Source organism: Macrotis lagotis, chromosome X, assembly GCF_037893015.1.
Source record: "Macrotis lagotis isolate mMagLag1 chromosome X, bilby.v1.9.chrom.fasta, whole genome shotgun sequence".
In the NCBI taxonomy this organism is placed as follows: domain Eukaryota; kingdom Metazoa; phylum Chordata; class Mammalia; order Peramelemorphia; family Peramelidae; genus Macrotis; species Macrotis lagotis.
The window spans coordinates 157,138,779-157,157,619 of NC_133666.1; the positions used below are offsets into that span (position 1 = coordinate 157,138,779).

Below are 18,841 nucleotides of genomic sequence, written 5' to 3' on the forward strand. Positions count from 1 at the left end.
GATCACCTTGAAAGAGGAATGGAGGATGGATTGGAGTAGGGAAAGATTTAAGATACAGGGAAACCAACAAGCAGGATACTGCAATAGTTCTGGTCTGAGATGCTGGGGGCCTGCTCTCCATGCAGTGATAGTGTCAGAATAGAGAAGTGGAAGTATACAAGAGATATTGCAAAGGTAGACTCAACTCATCTTGGTAACAGGTTGAATGGGGGAGGGGAAAGGAAGAAGTGAGAGAGTGAGGAACTGAAGATAGCACTTAAGTTCCAAACCTTCTCATTTGAAAGTATTAGCACTTTATTAAGTGGAAATTAGGAAAAGGGGAAGAGTTGGAGAAAGATAATCAATTTAGTTTTAAATATGTTGAGTTACACATATCTATAGCCGATCCAGTTCAAGAATCCAATAGGTAGTTGGAGATGTAAAACTTGAAGACAAGAGAAAGGTTAAGAATGGATAAATAGATTTGAGAATTATCCAGAATTCCTGAGGAGAAATTTCCCTAATGGCTGTAAGTTTCTTGTCTCCTTCCTGAGACCCTGGCCAGAAATGCACTTGTTTCCATGTGGGTTTATATCCTGTGCCACTTCAGTGATGCCATCACTAGTAGGATTTTGCAGTGGACATTTTGCTGGTATAGGCTGTTTGAAGACATCTTTTTAGAGATATCTCTAGTGAGCTTTCCATAATGTTATGCACACATTTGAAAGTTTGGACAAAACATCTATTTAAATATGCTATTGATTCCCAAAAATGGGAAATGGAAAAAAGTAAGCATTGACTATAAACATCACCATCTCCTAGAAAAGTTTCACTGAGTAGAAGCAATTGCATGGAAATCCAAAAGGCCCATAAACCTTGAAACATGTTTAAGGAGAAAATGGAGTGACTTTATTAGAAATTTCAACCATGCATTTATCTCAATCAACATGCATTTATCTAGCACCAGCTATAGTTCTATAAGGCACTGGGGATTCAAATATAAAAGTGAGAGAATCTCTGCCCTCAAGAAGCTTACACTATTCTCAATTTGAAGTATATAATGTGTAATTTGTAAACTTTTTTATTCACATATGTAATTCAATATAATTTGTTTCCTTTGTAATTTATAAATTTTATTCACTTAAACACATATGAGAAGGATTTACAAGGCTCCAACAGATTGTTTAAATGATTTCATGACATAACTTTCATAAAAGTTAAAAACTCATCTTCTAGATATAGATAAGAGAAAATTCATAGACCCGCAAATCAAAAAGATCTGCAGGATTTTTTAAATAATGAACTCTCTAATCTACTGGTAATAATGAAACCACTCTACTGTACTAGCACACTCCAGAAATCAATTTATTATGTAGGATCTGAGGATGGTGCTTAAGAGGATGACATCAGGGAAAACGACTATATAAATATATATGGAAGAAATGTGTATTGGAGGTGACACAGATTTAAAGGCACTCAGGAATGAATTTTCAAAGTATTTAAACAAGAAGATTCAAAAAGAAAGGTAAAAATTATGATTTGTAACTTTTTGTTAACACAGGTGAATTAGTCTATCTAGAGATGTCTGTTCTAGTTCTCATTCAGCATACCACTACTGCCCCTTGCCTCATGTAGTCCCTTTCTTTACTTTAGGGTCCATATCCTTACATGTGGGTGCTCTGTTCATAGGAATATCATTTTGGTTGCTTATATTTTGTAAGATATTTTGGAGTTTGAGAGCTGGAGGTTTTTTCTAAAATCTGGGACAATTTACTTCTTGTCCTGTGTAGTTTTCATTTATGGTTTCTTGAAATTTAACTCTGAAGCACATTTTAAAAAAAATTTGAAAGGAGACCATTGATTCTCTGGGCCAACCCATTGTGTTTCAAATGAAACTACTTGACTATACCTTTAAACCTCAAATTACTGGCTTTCATTTAATGGCTAATAACCTTCTGCTCACAAGCCTCTGAAGCTTCTTGTTTATGTTCTGCTGTCTTGGAATGAAGGAAGATAGCAATTATTTTCTTTTCTGGCCAGAAACTGAGAGACTTCCCCCACTCAGATTATTATTTCTTTGATGGCAAATTAGGCCATCTTTTGTTTAACCTAACCCTTTATCATCGAATGGACAAAGCCTCATACAAACTGAGGCCAGGCAAAGACATTAAATAAGAAAGGCCAAGGTCATCCACTACATCCAGGGCCATCAGAAGTTGTCCTGATTTTTATCTTGCCATTGGACTTTGAAGAATGGAGGAGAAAAGTGAGGCTGGTGACTTTGAGCAGCTCTGCCTCCCTTAAATACAATTCACATGTAAGTCGAGGCATCACTGTCTTGGTGTTATTATAGGTCCTCTGAAAATGAAGGATAAACAACAATAACATCTAGCCTAAAGGGGGGGGGGGGGTCATTACTTGGTTCATTCCTAGATATTCCCTTCCCTTTTTTTTTTTTAGATTTTTCGAAGCAATGAGGTTAAGTGGCTTGCCCAAGGCCACACGGCTAGGTAATTATTATCTGGGGTCAGATTTGAACCCAGGTACTCCTGACTCCAAGGTCAGTGCTCTATTCACTGCGCCACCTGGCTGCCCCTGATATTCCCTTCCTGATGGTTTTATAGGATTGTGTGGAAACTGGGACAGGGAAAAGATATCTACTGTCATGTGTGACTTAGTAGCTGGTGTTGACTCTGAAAACAAATGAAAGAAGAGTTATAGAGATTAGGCAATCACTATTGACTCTGAAAATACCAAAGAGTTCATGCAAGTGATCAAAACCATATTTAACTTTGAAAAATAAAACAAAAAACAAATAACTAACATTGGTCATAAGCAAAAAAACTTTCCTTATTCTGCTGGACAAGGGAAACTAGACTCTTTTGCCAGGGCCTCCTCTGATACTGAGTATGAGCAAATCTCCATACATGAAGTAGTAACTACACAGTGAGCTGCAGCCCTGACAATGAGGGGTAAGAGCCACAAAGGGAGGATTCTAATTCATAGCAGGACTTTATGACTAGAAAATGGGTATTGCAGGTGCCTCTCTGAGCTCAGAGACCACCTAGTGCTGGAGAGATTTTGCTGTGGTACAACCTGAGGGTGAGCAGAAAGGATTGTTGTTATGCCAAACTAAAGACATGACATGCTTATTGGTTGCTTGGAAAACAAAGGGTCTCCTAATAGTAAAAAGGAGGGGGTAGTTTAAATATGGGTATCCTGACATTGGTATTATATGATGCACAATCCCTTTGCTGATCCAGAAGAGCTTAGGGGTAATATAAAACTCAAGCTACTGGATTCTTTGAAGCTCTTTTTCCATTTGTGAAGGATAAGGACTTTCAGCATGGTCCTAAGGATGTATGAGCACATGACTTCCTCTGGATCTTGTGCTTATTCTTAGCTGACTTTAGGCAAACTTATGGGAAATTATGAGAAGACCCCTAAGAGAGAGAATGTAGAGAGAGGCAAGAAAGAGGATCCAAGCCTGGAGCCTTGGGGAATACCAAAAGTCAAGGGGTAGAGAATGGATGATAAACTAACAGAGGTAATTGAGGAGAATTAATCAGACAAGTTGGAGAATCAAGAAAAAACAGTGACACAGGGAGGAAAGTAGAGATGGTTAACGTATCAAATGTTCACAGAAGTCAAAGATAAGAACTGAGGCCATTCATTTTGTAAATTAAAAAATTACTAATAGCCTTGTAGACAACATTTCAATTGAATAATGATGTCAGAAATCAGATAGCAGGTGTTGAGGAGTGAATGAGAAAGTGGAAATAATGAATTAATCTTTTTTTTTGTTTTTATTTTTTTGGAGTTTGTGAAAGGGGTAAAAAAGGATCAAACTTTAAGAGATAGTAGTACAGTCATTTTTTAAAAATGGAAGCTGCCTGAGAACTTGCTTTTTTATTCTCTTCTCTGGCATAAATTTGGGAAGGAGCTAAATTCTCTTGGCCATACTTCCTATTGGTTAATTCAAAAGTCATGATTTGTTCCACACCTCCACCCATCCCATCTTCTGCCCATCATTGTTTGGAGATTTCATTAAGTCAGTTGAGTTCATTTAGTTTATTTAGCTGAAGAAAAACCCTTAATCCAGTTGAAATTGTTTACCAAAAATTATTAGTAAAAATTATAAAAACTCAGAACCCCCAAATTAGGATGAGTCCCTAACTTTTTTGTACCAAGATGTAGCCTTCTGTCTCAGTTAATTTCTGTGTATCCCTAGCTATCCATTTGCATTCTTCCTTTCTACCTTCCCACGATGGAATAAATTTAAAGACTTATGTAGTACAAAGCATTCATTATCAGTCATGGATTTTATATGAAGCATAAACAGGGTAACAAAGAACTTAAAGAATATAAAGAAAAATAATGCAAAAAAATGTCTATTAATAAACAGGCACAGGAAGAGAGAGTTGAAGAAAGAAAAAAAAATCTGTCTGTAGGATTTCTCAGTTCTTAAAGAAATGACTGCACCACTCAAATTCATTCTGACCTCTTTGTTCCAAAAAATGGAGGCCTGCCCAACTTGTTGCATTTAGTCCCTAAAAGCTTGCTACTCATGGTGAGATTCCCCCAGAGACAAGTTTAATGTAGTGCTGGTACTGATGTTCCTCTCTCCTTACCTTGTGTCTCCCTCTCCTGAAGCCAAGCTTCCTTTTAGTCTCATTATCTATGTTTTCTGTAGAGTTTAAGAGAGAATAGAAAGTTTTTGGTCACAAGAGAACTTCTCCCCAGCCCCTACCCCTGTCTTAAAACCATTACAAACCAATTCCTCTATAGCTCAAAGGGAAGGCTGTCATTCTGAACTACGAATTTCATGATTGCTAGCTAGATTTCAGACTTTAATCTTCTCATGAGAAAAGAAAACTTAACAGAAATGTCCGAAATTATCTATATAACCAGTTGCATTAGCATCATACAGATATGGGGCAAAGGAATAGACAGAGCAATGGTTGATGAAGGGGTTACTCTACCTCTATCTTTACCTCTATCTCTATCATCGTATCTATCTCTATGTAGTAGTTACTTATTATAGTACTGTGATTATAGGTAATTCCCCTGTTTTAAAATCATCAATTCTCTGGCCCCTGGATGGCAGTATTGTTCTTCAAGTTACTCATTTTAAAGCTGAAAAGATATTTAAAAAAATAAAGCATTCTAAATTGATAGTGTTACAATTGTATTTTCTGAACTGGCAGGAAAATAGACTGATATAACAGGGCCTTTATTTCTTTAATACCTATGATCAAACCCTGACTACATGGGTTTTCATTGCTGATCTTTGGAATGCTTAATTTTTGTTGCTGAGCTGCTAACCAGCAAGAAGACCTTCCAAGTGAATAAGGGGTGGATTTATTTACTATTTCCTTCTCTCGAAATACTTAAAAGTTAAACTAGTTACTATTCCTGCAATTAAAAAAAATCCTAATAGCTAGAAAATCTGTGTTTGCCCCTGTCATGCTAATAGTAATTTCTTTTTTGCATAGTATCTGAAAATTTTAAAAAGAAACATTTTGGTCTTTGAATTTGGTTCCCTTGTTCCCTTGGGTTTTTTTTACTTCAATGTTAGATATGTTTTCATTAGAAGAACCTAAAATAGCTGGTTAATACCAAAGATTTACAGGATCAGAAGAATATTACATCATACAAACAATATTAAAATATATATAATAATAATAACTTATTTTTCATCCATAAATGTGTTATTCATTACATTGATGTAAAGTTGCCAGTTATGTCATTCACAGATTCACATATTATTTAAATTCTTGATTGTGGTATAAAAATATTCATAGTAGTGCTTTTTGTGGTGGTAAAGAATTGTAAAATATCCCCTCAATTGGGGAATGACTGAGCAAGTTGTGGCATATGATTACGCTGACATACTATTGTGCTACAAGAAATGATGAGTGGTTTGATTACTGAAAAACCTGAGAAGACTTATATGAACTGATGCAAAGTAAAATGAGGAAAAACATAACACTATACATAGTAACAATAATATTATAATGATGATAACTGCTCTAATCAATCCACAATAATCCCAAAGGACTCATGATAAAATATATTTTCCTCCAGGAACAGAACTGATGAAGTCTGAATGCAAATTGAAACATAATTTTTTCTTTTTCTTCCTGTCTGTCTCTTTGCAATATGGGTAATGTGTAAATATTTTGCATGACTTCATAATATATAGGGAAGAATGGGAAGGAGGAAGAAAATATGGAAGTGAAAAAAATTTGAATGAATTTTTAAAAATAATATTTTTAAATTAAAAAACTAATTTAATCTCATAAGTAATTGATTTAGTACCTATTCTGTTTTCTTATACTGTGCTAGGTAGTATAACTGGTTTCAAATTGCATTCCAAAATGGCTATCCAAATGCACACCTCCACCAAAGGTGCAATAATTTATTTGTCTTCTCCTAGCTCCTTCCACATATCTAATTTTCCTTAGCTGTCATCTTTGTCAAATCTGTTGTTGTGAGGTTTTGATTTGCATTTCTCTACTTATTAGGTTATTGTTTGAAGTCCTTTATGAGTTGATAAATATGCTGGGGAACTACTCATTCTTACAAATTTGAATGAATTTTATATATTGAACATGAAATCTTTACTAGAAAACTTTTAAAAAATTGCTTATTTCTAATCTTTGCAATGTTGAAACTTTGTCAAAAACTAGAAATTATGTATTTTATTTTCTAAGATTCTCTCTATCATTTGTTTAGTCATGGACTCTTATCTGGAAGGCAATTTGTTCCTTGTTTTAGTCATAATGTGACCATATCTAAGATCATGTATTCATTTGGAAATAATCTTGGTATATGATGGAAATTATTGGTCTAAAACTAATTTCTGCAATACTTCTAGCAGCTTTTGTTACAAAATCTGAGTCATCCTAGTAACTGGGGTCTTTGGGCATGTAAACCACTTTGCTATTACTTTGGTGAAGGCTTGCAATATCTGTTCTAGAAACCCAGACCTTCAAAGTTACTCCCAACCCTGATGGAAATGAGTAATAGTCAATAATCTGTAAGGTATCCACTCCAACCATGCAAGTGGTAATTAGGCAATTAGTCCTAGAAAGGGTGCTTAACTGTGGATGGCACATGAGCAGAAAGTAGAGTATCTCAATCAAACTGTAAGGTCTTTTTTTATTGGTTCTAGGACAATGATAACTTTTTGTTTGGCATTTAAAGTTCTTCACAATCTACTTTTCCATTTCTTTATATGCTTAAAATCCCTCCACCATTCCTATCTTTTAGAATTCCTTTTGCTAACATTTGCAAAACTACAAGCACATATATTCTTTTTTGTGTTTGTTTTTCTTTTAGTTTTTTTGCAAGGCAACTGGGGTTAAGTGGCTTGCTCAAGGCCACACAGCTAGGTAATTATTAAGTGTCTGAGGTCAGATTTGAACCCAGGTACTCCAGGGCCAGTGATTTATTCACTGTGCCACCTAGCCGCCCCACATATATTCTTAATCTTTGATGTATGTCCAATATGTATCCATCACTGACCAGGAGCCTGTTTTTCTTATCAAGATCTTAGATTTAGCTCTGTGAAGAATTTCACTGTCGTCTAATCTGGCCCTATCATTTTAAGTGATGGAAGTAGCAGATCCAGGATTTGAATCTATATCAGAGAACCACAACCACAACCACCTTGTTATTCTTTACCTTTCAGCAACAGTGAAGAAATCACCAGTTGCTGTAGTTTCTTGCCTATTCCTTCATAATTCTTAGTAATGCTTTTTAGATTTCTTGTGGCAGAAGCATTGGTGTTGACATGGTTCTTCATAATTGTGTGGTAGTCATCAGATTTAATGAGTCTTTGGAAATTCTCTGTTATGTCCTGTTTTCATACCCTAAAAAAGAGCAAAAATATCCCTCATCAAGCTGTGTCAGTAGCCATTGACATAGAGGAGAATCACAAAGTTCTAATTCTTCTTCCTCTGATCCTCTTAAGTATAAAGTTCTCATCTCTTCAGGAGCATCCCTATGTCTGCTATTCTTCCTGTTTCTCTATGTCTCACATTCTTTTTTTCTATGTAACTCATTAGGATTCTCTTGTTTCTTCAGATTATTTTTCTTCATTTTTACACAAATTCTTCTTCTTTTAAAAAAACAAAACTATATTCTCCCATTCTTCTATTACCAAAAATGGGATATATTTGTACCTTTACCCTGCTAAAAAAATGGTTTATTGAGAAATAGTAGAGATCAGTGTTCTTATTGTTTATGCTCTTTTATGAATAAAAGGGGGTGTTTTTTTTACAAGAATGAATTCTTGATTATATGGCATTTGTCCCTTTTACCTAGCCCTTTGCTTATTTATGAAAAAAATCTTTTCCTATTTCAGAAAACTTCAATCCTCTTTTCTTATTGAATTTAATGTTTCTACTTAGTTTCTGTAAGATTGAATAAAAACTACTTTGTGTGTGTGTGTGTGTGTGTGTGTGTGTGTGTATGTGTGATCAAAAATTTTTTTGAAACAGTCTTATCTTTGGTCATTTCTTTCTAAGCTAAAGGGACCTATAAAATTGTAAATTCAACCTTTGCCCTGTTGACTGGTGTAATGATGAAAACAAGGATTAAATGTGGTTGAAATAGAAATTATCCTCTAGGTTAGAGTTAAAGAAAATTGGTGGGGGAACTTTGCAGTACTACTATTTCTACATGATTCAGTTTGTAGTGTCTAATTGAAGTAGGCATATAAGAGCCCTGGGATCTGTATTTAGTTTCCTTATTTTATCTTTGAATCTTGGGCAGACTTACACTACTAATGGAACTTTCAGTTGTGATCCTGAGAGAGTTGTTACTTTCCACCAATAATGAGTTGGAAAATTGACACTACTGAATACAATGAATATTAGGTGTGAGATAAGTCTTGGTCAAATAAAACAGGCATACTTGATATTATGTTTAAAGATACATATATATATATATGTCTTATTTGAAACATATATATATATATATATATATATATATAAATATATGTTGAAATTAATGGAAATTCAGAGCTTTCCACAACTTCAAATGTCTTTTGAAAGATGGAGACTGATTCTTGCTTTCATTTTTAACTATTACCATAGAATATATTTTATTTAATATCACATTGCAGGACACACTTTCCAATCACGCACCATAGATCAAATAGTAAAAAAATTATAGCAGTGTAAAATAACTCAAAGGAAAATAAATAGCAGCAGAATTATTCTTAGTTTTTCTCCATAAATAAAATGAGTGGAAACTTCTACAAGTCATAGTGTAACCAGTTCTAAGGAAATTCATATAGGAAAGGAAAAACTAAGCCTGTTTTGCTGGGAGTAGGTGTAAGCTGTTGGGGTTGATTAAAGATCTCTGTTTATTGTAGACTCACTCAGATAACCCCTTGACCAGGTGCTTGTTTTACTTAAAGTTCACTTTGTTCCACTGGTTCTCATGTCTGTACTATGTATTATGAGGAATGGCAATAGTTATGGGGCTTTTTTCTGCTACTGGCTTCAGCTGAACTGTGTACTCTTCCCCTTAGAAGGATGAGTGGGTCGTGCAATGCTCTTTTAATTTACAGTATTGAGGTTTTTCCTTTATGTTTGTTACAACTAATTTAGAAAGGCAAAATTTAAAAAAATAACCTGTTATTGGAACATTCTTCAGTCAAAGGACTCTTGCCTAGTTCCCTTAGTCTTTAACTGATGGACTGGGACTTTCTCTCTCTCTAGAAGGAGATTACATGCTTAGGGTGACAGGCTCTTTGTTGCTCCCCACCCATTCCCAAAGTTCAGTTTATTTTAATTTTTACCATGCTTTTTCTCCTAAGAGAAAACAAAAGGTTTTAGAAAATTAGAACATAATTCTTAATCAATGTATGTCTCCTGTTAGATAGTAGGCTTAGATCAAGGGCACAACCCTGAATCTGCATCTTGGCAATAGATGGAGCAACAGCCTTGTAGTCAGGAGGACCTGAGTTCAAATTTGATCCTTATACTTATTAGCTGTGTGACCTTATTGCCTCACACCCAGGACCATCTACAATTGTCTTAATTCATGTCTGGTCATTGGACCCAGATGGCTCCGGAGGAGAAAGTGAGGCTGGTGGCTTAGCCCAGCGTCCTGTCACTGCAATCCAATTCACTTGCTTGTCATGGCATCATTTTCCTGATATCATGGTCCTCTTAGAGAATGAAGGACAAACATCATCATACAATGTAACCACACACACACACACATATATATATATATATATACATAATATATATATGTGTGTGTGTATGTATGTAGTCATGTACATGCTTTGTGTGTATGTGTGTGTTTACTGCTGAGCACACACCAGGGAAGGAAGGTAGTGTCTCAAAGGGAAAGAGGAGTGTGTCCTAACCTCCCTAGTTGAGCAATCCACTTCACTCCCTCCTAGGACTCTTTCTGACCTACTGACTCCACCTCTACCAGGTGTAGTAGAGTTTTCAATTGCTTGTAAGACATGGGTTAATTGTGAATAAACTGCTAGTCTGGGTTACCCAGGTTGCTTCTTAGGACTGGCTTCTCCCCAGGCTGGTTGGTGGTAAATATAGTTTCTGGGCCTCCAGTAGTTCTTTTGACATTTCAAAACTGACATGTCCTTAGGAGTTTCATCTCCTACACTTAGTTACCTCAGACCCAAACACCATGTAAGCAAAATCATGGAGCAGCCCAGGTGGTGAGATAAGTACAGGAGGTCCATGGCAATTCTTGCCTTACTGGTCCCTAGGAAAGAGTTGCCAGATTTTTTGATATATGAAAATAATGCTTTCAGGCTAAAAATCTGCATTTTGAACCATTTTGAACTAGATTTCCTGGTCATTAAGGCCCCTAACTCCATTGCAGATGTCTTTTTAGCATAGTGCTAGAAGCTTATGTAACTCCCAGTTTATTTTTCAGTCACAGAATTATACCTTGTTATTGTCCTTATAGAAGTTATTCTTTCAGAAAATTGCAGGTACTCTGGGGTTCATGGTCCCATAGTTTCTCAACTATAAAACTACTTTTTCCATGCAAATGAATGGCAAAGAGGAAGGAAATGGAACAGAACTAAGCACGGGGGACAAGGTCATTATCTTCTCTCTGGTTATCTGTATTTCTGGTTTTTCATATTTATTTGCACCAGCAAAATTTTTCAAGCTTTGAGCACATACCAAATAATATTTGCTTCCACTGATGACATATACACACTCTTAGTTGTGCTTTCATGTGCACAAGATATGACTAGGAAGTCTAACCAATTTGATGAACACAAAGGATATATTTTTTGATTACATTTCTTTGATGGTACAGAAATTCCTACTGATAATATCACCTTAATGAGGTGTGGAGCAGCTCTTGGCCAGAGTTCTTATTGACCTATTCACAGCTCACTGAGGGTGTCTTCTTTGACTGAATAGTGGTATTCAGGACTGATTTGATTTTTTGTCCAGATGCTATAAAATTGAGATTCATTTTGACATTTTTAAAAAGACACAACTGGAAAGAAATTAGCTGTCTTAGACCCAAGGTGGGGAGTGAAGTCTTTGTTCCTAGAGAAGGAGAAGAAATATTCCTGGGAGGAGGTGGCAGGACCTCTCAGCAGGTAGATACATAGCTTAAAAGATGGTATTGTTGTTGTTGTTTGTCCTTCATTCTCAAAGAGGACCATGACTTCAGGAAGGTGACGGCTTGATAAGTGAATTGGATTTAGCTGAGGGACAGTTTTGCACTGTCACTAGTCTCATTTTCTCCTCTGGAACTATCTGGGTGGTCAGGTATGGATCAGGAGATTGGAGATGACCCTGGATGCAGTGTGAGACCCTGACCTTTTAAAGCTAAGATCTTTAACAAGTCTCAGTTTGACTAAAGCAATGCAACTTCTATTCACAGAGGTTGTTTTTATCCTTTCTTCCTGAAGAGATGGTATTGGTGGAGTATTGGAACTTTAGGATCCAGATTTCTGGAAGAGTTGTGAGAATCCCTGGACCAAGCTTACTTGAGAGTAGATGAACCACCTCTTAAGCAATTTAAATGGAAGAGGTAGCAATAAAAATGATGAATGAATGACTGAGTGAATTAAAACAAATTATCAGGCACTTATTAACTTTGTGTAGATAAGATCTGGAGATAGAATTAGAAAAGCAAAGCTATACCTTATCCTAACAGATCTGAATTTAAAAAGATGGATGAGAGTCATCTACCAGAACCTATATGACCATACCACATATTCATTTAATACTTTTTAAAAATAAATTACACAAATCAGTCAGATTTTTAAAATAATTTTCCCACAATTACTTGTGAAAAAGATTTTTTTTAATCCAGCAGCAAGAGATAAAAGAGGATTTCCATTTAAAATAACTGTAAACAATATAAAATTCTTGGAAGTCTAAGATAAATGCAGTAACTAAATGATCTCTATTAAGAAACACTTTTCCCACAAATAAAATGAACAACTGGAATTGTGACCAATATTGTTCTAGTACTTCTTTTTACCTTTGGACTGCAACCTGAAACTATGCATGGCTAAAGTAACAGAATTTTGAACCAAGTATCAGCAAATGGTCTCTGAACAGTGGACAGAACATTGGAGGCATTGTTACTGATAAAATCACTTTCAAGACCTGCTGCTGCTGCTGCTTACCTGTGCTTTATTCTCACCCGAAGACAGACCTTTCCTACTTAACTTCTAAGTTATCCTAGGTTGGAAAATTGTTTCCACTCTATCCTTTTGTTGTTCCTGCTGCTCCAGAATTCATTTTGAGGCATTTTTGTAAAGGTGTTTGAAGGAAAATTTGGGAAAGTTCAAGTCCTTGTCTTTATTCTGTCATCTTGGCTCTGTCCCCCAGTCATACTTCTTAGTATTCATTAAAATGAAAATATGTTTTTGATCAATTTCTTTTACTTTATCCTTGACTATTTGTCACCTTAATGGAGAAGGAGGAACTAAGGCAACATAACTAGCTCTAAAAATTAACTATAACTTTAGCCCTTTTATCCCCAAAGAGAGCTCCAGAAAGCTCTTCCACTTCTTTTTTTTGGGGGGGGGAGAAGTAAGAGCAGAATATTTAATTTCATTTTTCCAATTACATGTTATGATAGTTTTCCAACATTCATCTACTTGCTTATGCATATTTTTAAATTACATAATTTCCTTTCACCCTCCCTCCCTACCCCCCAGCAGTGATACACATTTGTGTTTAACATGTCAACAGATAAGTCATTTTCTGTATGAAGAATTAGGATTAAGGGAAAAGGATAGGAGATAGGAAAGAAAAACATAAGAGAAATTTCTAAAAAGTAAATGTAAAGTTTATTCAGAGTCTGTAGGAATTTTATTTTTGGTTTAGTTTAGTCTTGTTTTTCTTCCTCTAGATGTGGATAACATTATCCATAGGCTATCTAATACAGCTGTCCTAGCTCTCTGAACTGCTGAGAGTAGCTGCTTCCATCATGGTTGATCATCTCACAGTGTTGTTGTTAATGTAATGTTGTCTTGGGTCTTCTCCCTTCACTCAGCATCAGTTCCTGTGCATGCTTTTCTAGAGATTTATCATTCATGGTTTCTTATAGAACAATAGTATTCCATAACATTCATATACCAAAACTTGTTCAGCCATTCCCCATTGTTAATGAGGTTGACTCATACTTTGCCAGAGATAAATCTATTTGAGAGGCTCTCTAAGTGTGGGAGAGAAGAGATATTAGACTGACTATCAACCTGAAGGTCTACAGAGCCTTTGTGCTTACCTCATTAATTCAAGCTAAACTGCCAAGCATTCAAACATTACTATTCCAATTCTTTGTTACTACAAAGAGCTACTATGAATATTTTGGAATATGTGGTACTTTTCCCATTTTTTATTTCCTCTGGATATAGACTTAGTATTGGTAATGGTGGGTCAAAGGGCATGATCAATTTTTATTGCTTTTTGGACATAGTTTCATATTGCTCTCCAGAAGAGGAGAATATTCAAAAGTTAGGTTGCTTTTTACTACTCTTTTCTTCCTCCCTCTCTCCCTTACATCCTTCCTTCTACATGTAATTAGAGGGGAAATTATCATTTTAAAAAAGTTATACTCTTTGTGTCCCCCCCCCATCCATATAGAACATTAGGTAGTCTCTGTCACTGGTGGCTGGGCACAGGTGAATCCTATGCAGAACTCCATCTCTCCTGATTCCTGTCTTCCTCATAGTCATCACTGCTGTATTTTTCTCTCATCTGCTTTGGAGGTTCCTGATAGTCCTCTGGATTCTGCCTGTCGCTGTCATTTTCCTTATTGTCCTTACAGTAGCAACAGTATGCAATGACACCAATGAAGATGAGGGCAGCAACCACGCCTCCTGCAAGCCCAGCATACAGGGCAATATTCATTGAGGGAGGTCTGACAGCAACAGTGATATTTCAGAACTCAATCCCAATGTCATTTTTGGAGGTGCAGATATAATATCCAGAAGTAGAATCAGAAATTATTTTTTCAGAAGCAGTATCATTCCTGTGACTGGTAATGGAAATGGTTGTTCCATGTGTTGGATATCAAAGCCTTTCTAACTGTACTTGGGGGCTGGGGATCCTTCTTTGGACTTGCATTTTATCTGGTTGTTGTTCCCATCTATTGTTTCCTCCTCAATGCTGTAGTCTGGTTTAGAGGGGATCACGAGAACAAGGGGCTCCATCCTTGCTTGTTGATGATCAATTAAGTCATCATGGAGGATCACTAAACATTCACAGGTCCCATTGTCACCCATATTCAGCTGACTGATGATGATGGAGGCATCATTTCCCAGATTGTTAGCAGACATGTTGATTTGGTCTATATAATTTTTTCCAGTGACGGGCTGGTTTGAGTCCAAGGACCTTATAAATACCTGTTCTGGAGGGTTTGATAGAGGCTTATCCCACTGGGCGACTGCACCTCTTTTGATAAATTTTGTCTCATAGAAACATGGGAATGTGACATTGCTTGTAGGACCCTCATGGGTATTAACATAGATGGCATAAGCTGTTCCTCAGACTGCTAGAGTGAGAGAAAATTATAGATTTTTATTCATGAATCCTGCAAGATATAGATACCTCACTTAGCATGAAGCATTGCTCTTCCAGTTTCTAAAGAAAACTCCCCTGAATCTTCATTTGTTCTAACTAGCCTTGCAACTTTCTCATGCCAAAAAATTTTGTCTAAATACAAAGATAGAGGTGTGCTAGTGTGAGGAGAACCGACCAACTTTGGCACTTGGAAACCACTTTTAAAATCTCTCCTCCCAGGACAATATGAGCTAAGAATGCTTTGCCACAGGTCAGAAATAAATAGTCCATATGAACACCTGGGTAAGAGGTTACTCTAAATTTATGTATATCATGTTTGTTTGAGATGCTTCCATTCTGCCTTGCTCATAGAGCATGACACTGTCTCTGAGGAGGGCACTTCATGCTGCATAATCAGTTTCAAAGTGCTTAATAGAGATTTTCAGGGTGTCTCTGTATCATTTCTTCTGATCTCCCTATGATTACTTGACTGGTGTGAGCTCTCTGTAAAATAATCTTTTGGCAAGCACAGGTCTGGCATTTGAACAGCATGGCCAGTTCATTGTAGTCTGTGGTAATGTTTGAATGCTTGGCAGTTTAGCTTGAATTAATGAAGTCAACACAATGACTCTGAGGGCCTTCAGGTTGATGGTCAATTTAATATCTCTTCTCTCCCACACTTTCAGAGCTTCTCAAATACTGAGTTATCTCTGGCAATATATGTGTCAACCTCATTAATAATGTGTACCTCCCTGTAAAATACACTGCCAAGGTAAAGTGAACTTAAATAATATACAATAGAATATAAACATAGACACAATATATGACATCACATATATTACATTTTTGTATAAAGAGGCAGTATATAACATGTTATGTGATGTTATGTTATATATTGTATCACTTTATATAACATCCTATTCGATTAGATGATGTCATATTATGTATATAATATCATATCATATGGTATGGTATACTTAGAGAGAATGATTTTTAAGTGAGATGGACACCCCTTAGTCCCTCCTTGAAATGCTACTGCTTCCTAATCTTTTATTCTTCTAGAAGGAGAGAAAGGGGGATGGGAGAAAGGGTAAAGAACAGAGGAATAGAAAGACAGAAGGGAATTCATTTTGGCTGAAAGAACGGGGAACTGGAGGATTTATGAACTGATGTTCTTAATGTGTCTTATTTTTATTCATCCCTTGATGGTCTCATGCTCATTTTTGCATGTTTTCCTTACTAGAGTAGACTTCAGCTGAAATGTAATTTTCCACATTTACCCAACAGAAGTTTGTTAAAGAATCAATGAATTCTTATGGCATTCAGGATTAGTTATTAGTGAATAATTATGTTTATTAAAAAGTATTGAGAAGGCATATTCCAGTTACTTGTCATTTATGAATCTGAGAGCATATTTTGACACTTTCCAAATAAGTATTCTGTATTGTTTAGGAGTAATGCCTGACCAACTTGGGTATACTAAAGTTAAAAGAAATTGAAAAAATAAACATATAATGTTAGGTATTTTATTGCGCAGAAAATTGTTTTTATTGTAAAGAGCTCTTATTTTCCCTTATGCTAGTTTTTTAATTTTTTTGTCACTGTAAAAGAGAATTAAAACTTTGGATCAGAATAATAGATGCAGAGTAGTATCTTGGAGGTTGTCAACTCTTTCTTTTTATAGAAGAGGAACTGAGATCTAGTGAGGCTAAGTGGCTTCCAAGCATATTTCAGAGAAGTACAGAAATAAAAATTAAAAAGACAACCAAATCCCTCTCAAAATGAACTATATCCACTAATTCTAATTAATCTACCTCAAAATTTTTAGTAGACCACCAGAGCACTATTCAGTTTTAAGTTAACTATAAATAAAATAAAAGTGTATTCAGCAGCTGGAAAAATAGCTCAATATATAGATTTCATGAAGAGAATTGTGATAGAAATTGTACTTCATTTGGGGATGCCAAATTTGTTTTTGTTGGTAACAATAGGGTAAATGCTGACAGAGGTAGTTTCATAGACATCAGATTTGATTAAAAATTTGTCAGTGTTCTTGCATTAAATGATTTCATGTCTTTTCAGTCTGGTTATACTGTACATCAACAGGGAAAAAAAAATGACTTCATGTACTTTACAGAATGATGGATTACTGCTATATAGTCATTGTCAATCAAGCAAAACAAACCCAAAGCATTGGGATTTTTGCTTATGATACTGTAGATTTGTGCCATATAGATATGTGAGGACAGAAAAAATAACTAACTTTTCCCTTTTGAATCCTTTTATTCTAACAATATTTTCCCCCATCTAAACATGTAGTAGAATATATATATTCTCATGGCTTCAGTGATCAACTTAACTATCCAAATATTTGTTCCTTTAGCCCTCATCTGAACATCATTCTCACAGTTTCATCTGCCTGCTTGACATCTCTCTCTGGATATGCCTCTGGCACATCAAAATAAACATGTAAAATTAAGCTAAGCAAATTCCTTCTTCATCCCTCAAACCTACCCCATCATCTAACTCTCTTATTTTTGTTGATGCCATTTCTATTCTCTCAGTCAATGGACTCAACATCTTGGACTCATCTTTGAATTTCACCACTTTCTCCAATCAGTTGTTCTGATTTATCAATTTGACCTCAGTGACTGGGATAGCAAGGTTGGTCGATGTCTCAAGCTACAGACTTGGAGTCAGGAAGTCCTGAGGTCAAATCTTGCCTCTGTCACTCCCTAGCTGTGCCTCAGTTTCCTCATCTGTAAAATGGGGATAATAATGGTATCTATTTCTCAGGGTTTCATTGAGGATCATATGAGAGAAACATGTCAAATGCTTTGAAAAACATAAAATTCTAGTTATTTTGTATATCTGATCCTTTTTTCATTCACATTATCTTTAACATAATTTAGGCCTTTATTACTTTCCACAGAAATCTTATATTAATCTCCTGCCTCTCCATTCTCTAAAACATCCTTCACATTAGACTCTGCCTAACTCTTAGATCTAATGCACTTTCTGCTCAAGAAAATTTAGATTCCTTAGCATGCTTCCATAGTCTAACTTTAACATACCTTACTAGTTTTGATACTATTCCCTTTTGTTCTGCAATAGCACCAGGTTATCACATTTAATCTCTGCCCTTTCCTAGGACCTATTAGGGTGATGTAGTAGATAAAGTTCTAGGTCTTGATTTAGAAAGAACCCAGTTCAAATCCAAGCTAAGACATTTACTAGTTGTGTGACCCTGATCACTTCTGTATTTTGTCTGCTTCAATTGCATCAATTGTAAAAGGGAGATAATAATAACAGCTTTCTCTTAAGATTTAAAAAAATATTTTACTTATTTTGTTAAATATTTCCCAATTACATGTAAAACATCTGAATATTATTTTTTAAAATTTTGAGTTCCATATTCTCTCCCTCCTGTCCCTACCTATCCTTTGAGAAGACAACCAATATATCCATTGTGCATATGAAGTTATGCCAAACATTTTTCCATGCATAAGAAAACACAATTATAAACAAAAATATGAAAAAGAATGTATCAATCTTCACTCAGTTTATCAGTTTTTTTATCTGAATATGAGTAATATTTTTCATCATGGGTCATTTGGAATTGTCTTGAATTACTGGCCAGCTAGGTTTTTTTTATGAGGATTAAATAATATAATATTGTAAAGCATTTAACACAGTGCCTGAAATATTAATAAACATTTGTTTCCTTTTTTTATTGAATTCAGGTCTAGAACTCTCCACTACACCATACTGTTTCCCATTATATCCACCATGAAAATAAGCAAATCTTAAGATTTAATATTTTG

General features: G+C 35.5%; 1 pseudogene; it reads right to left on the bottom strand.

Annotated features, from left to right (window-relative positions):
- Positions 1 to 14,117: 14,117 nt before the first annotated feature.
- Positions 14,118 to 18,841, bottom strand: part of LOC141498872 (cell surface A33 antigen pseudogene) — an 84,845-nt pseudogene continuing 80,121 nt past the window's right edge.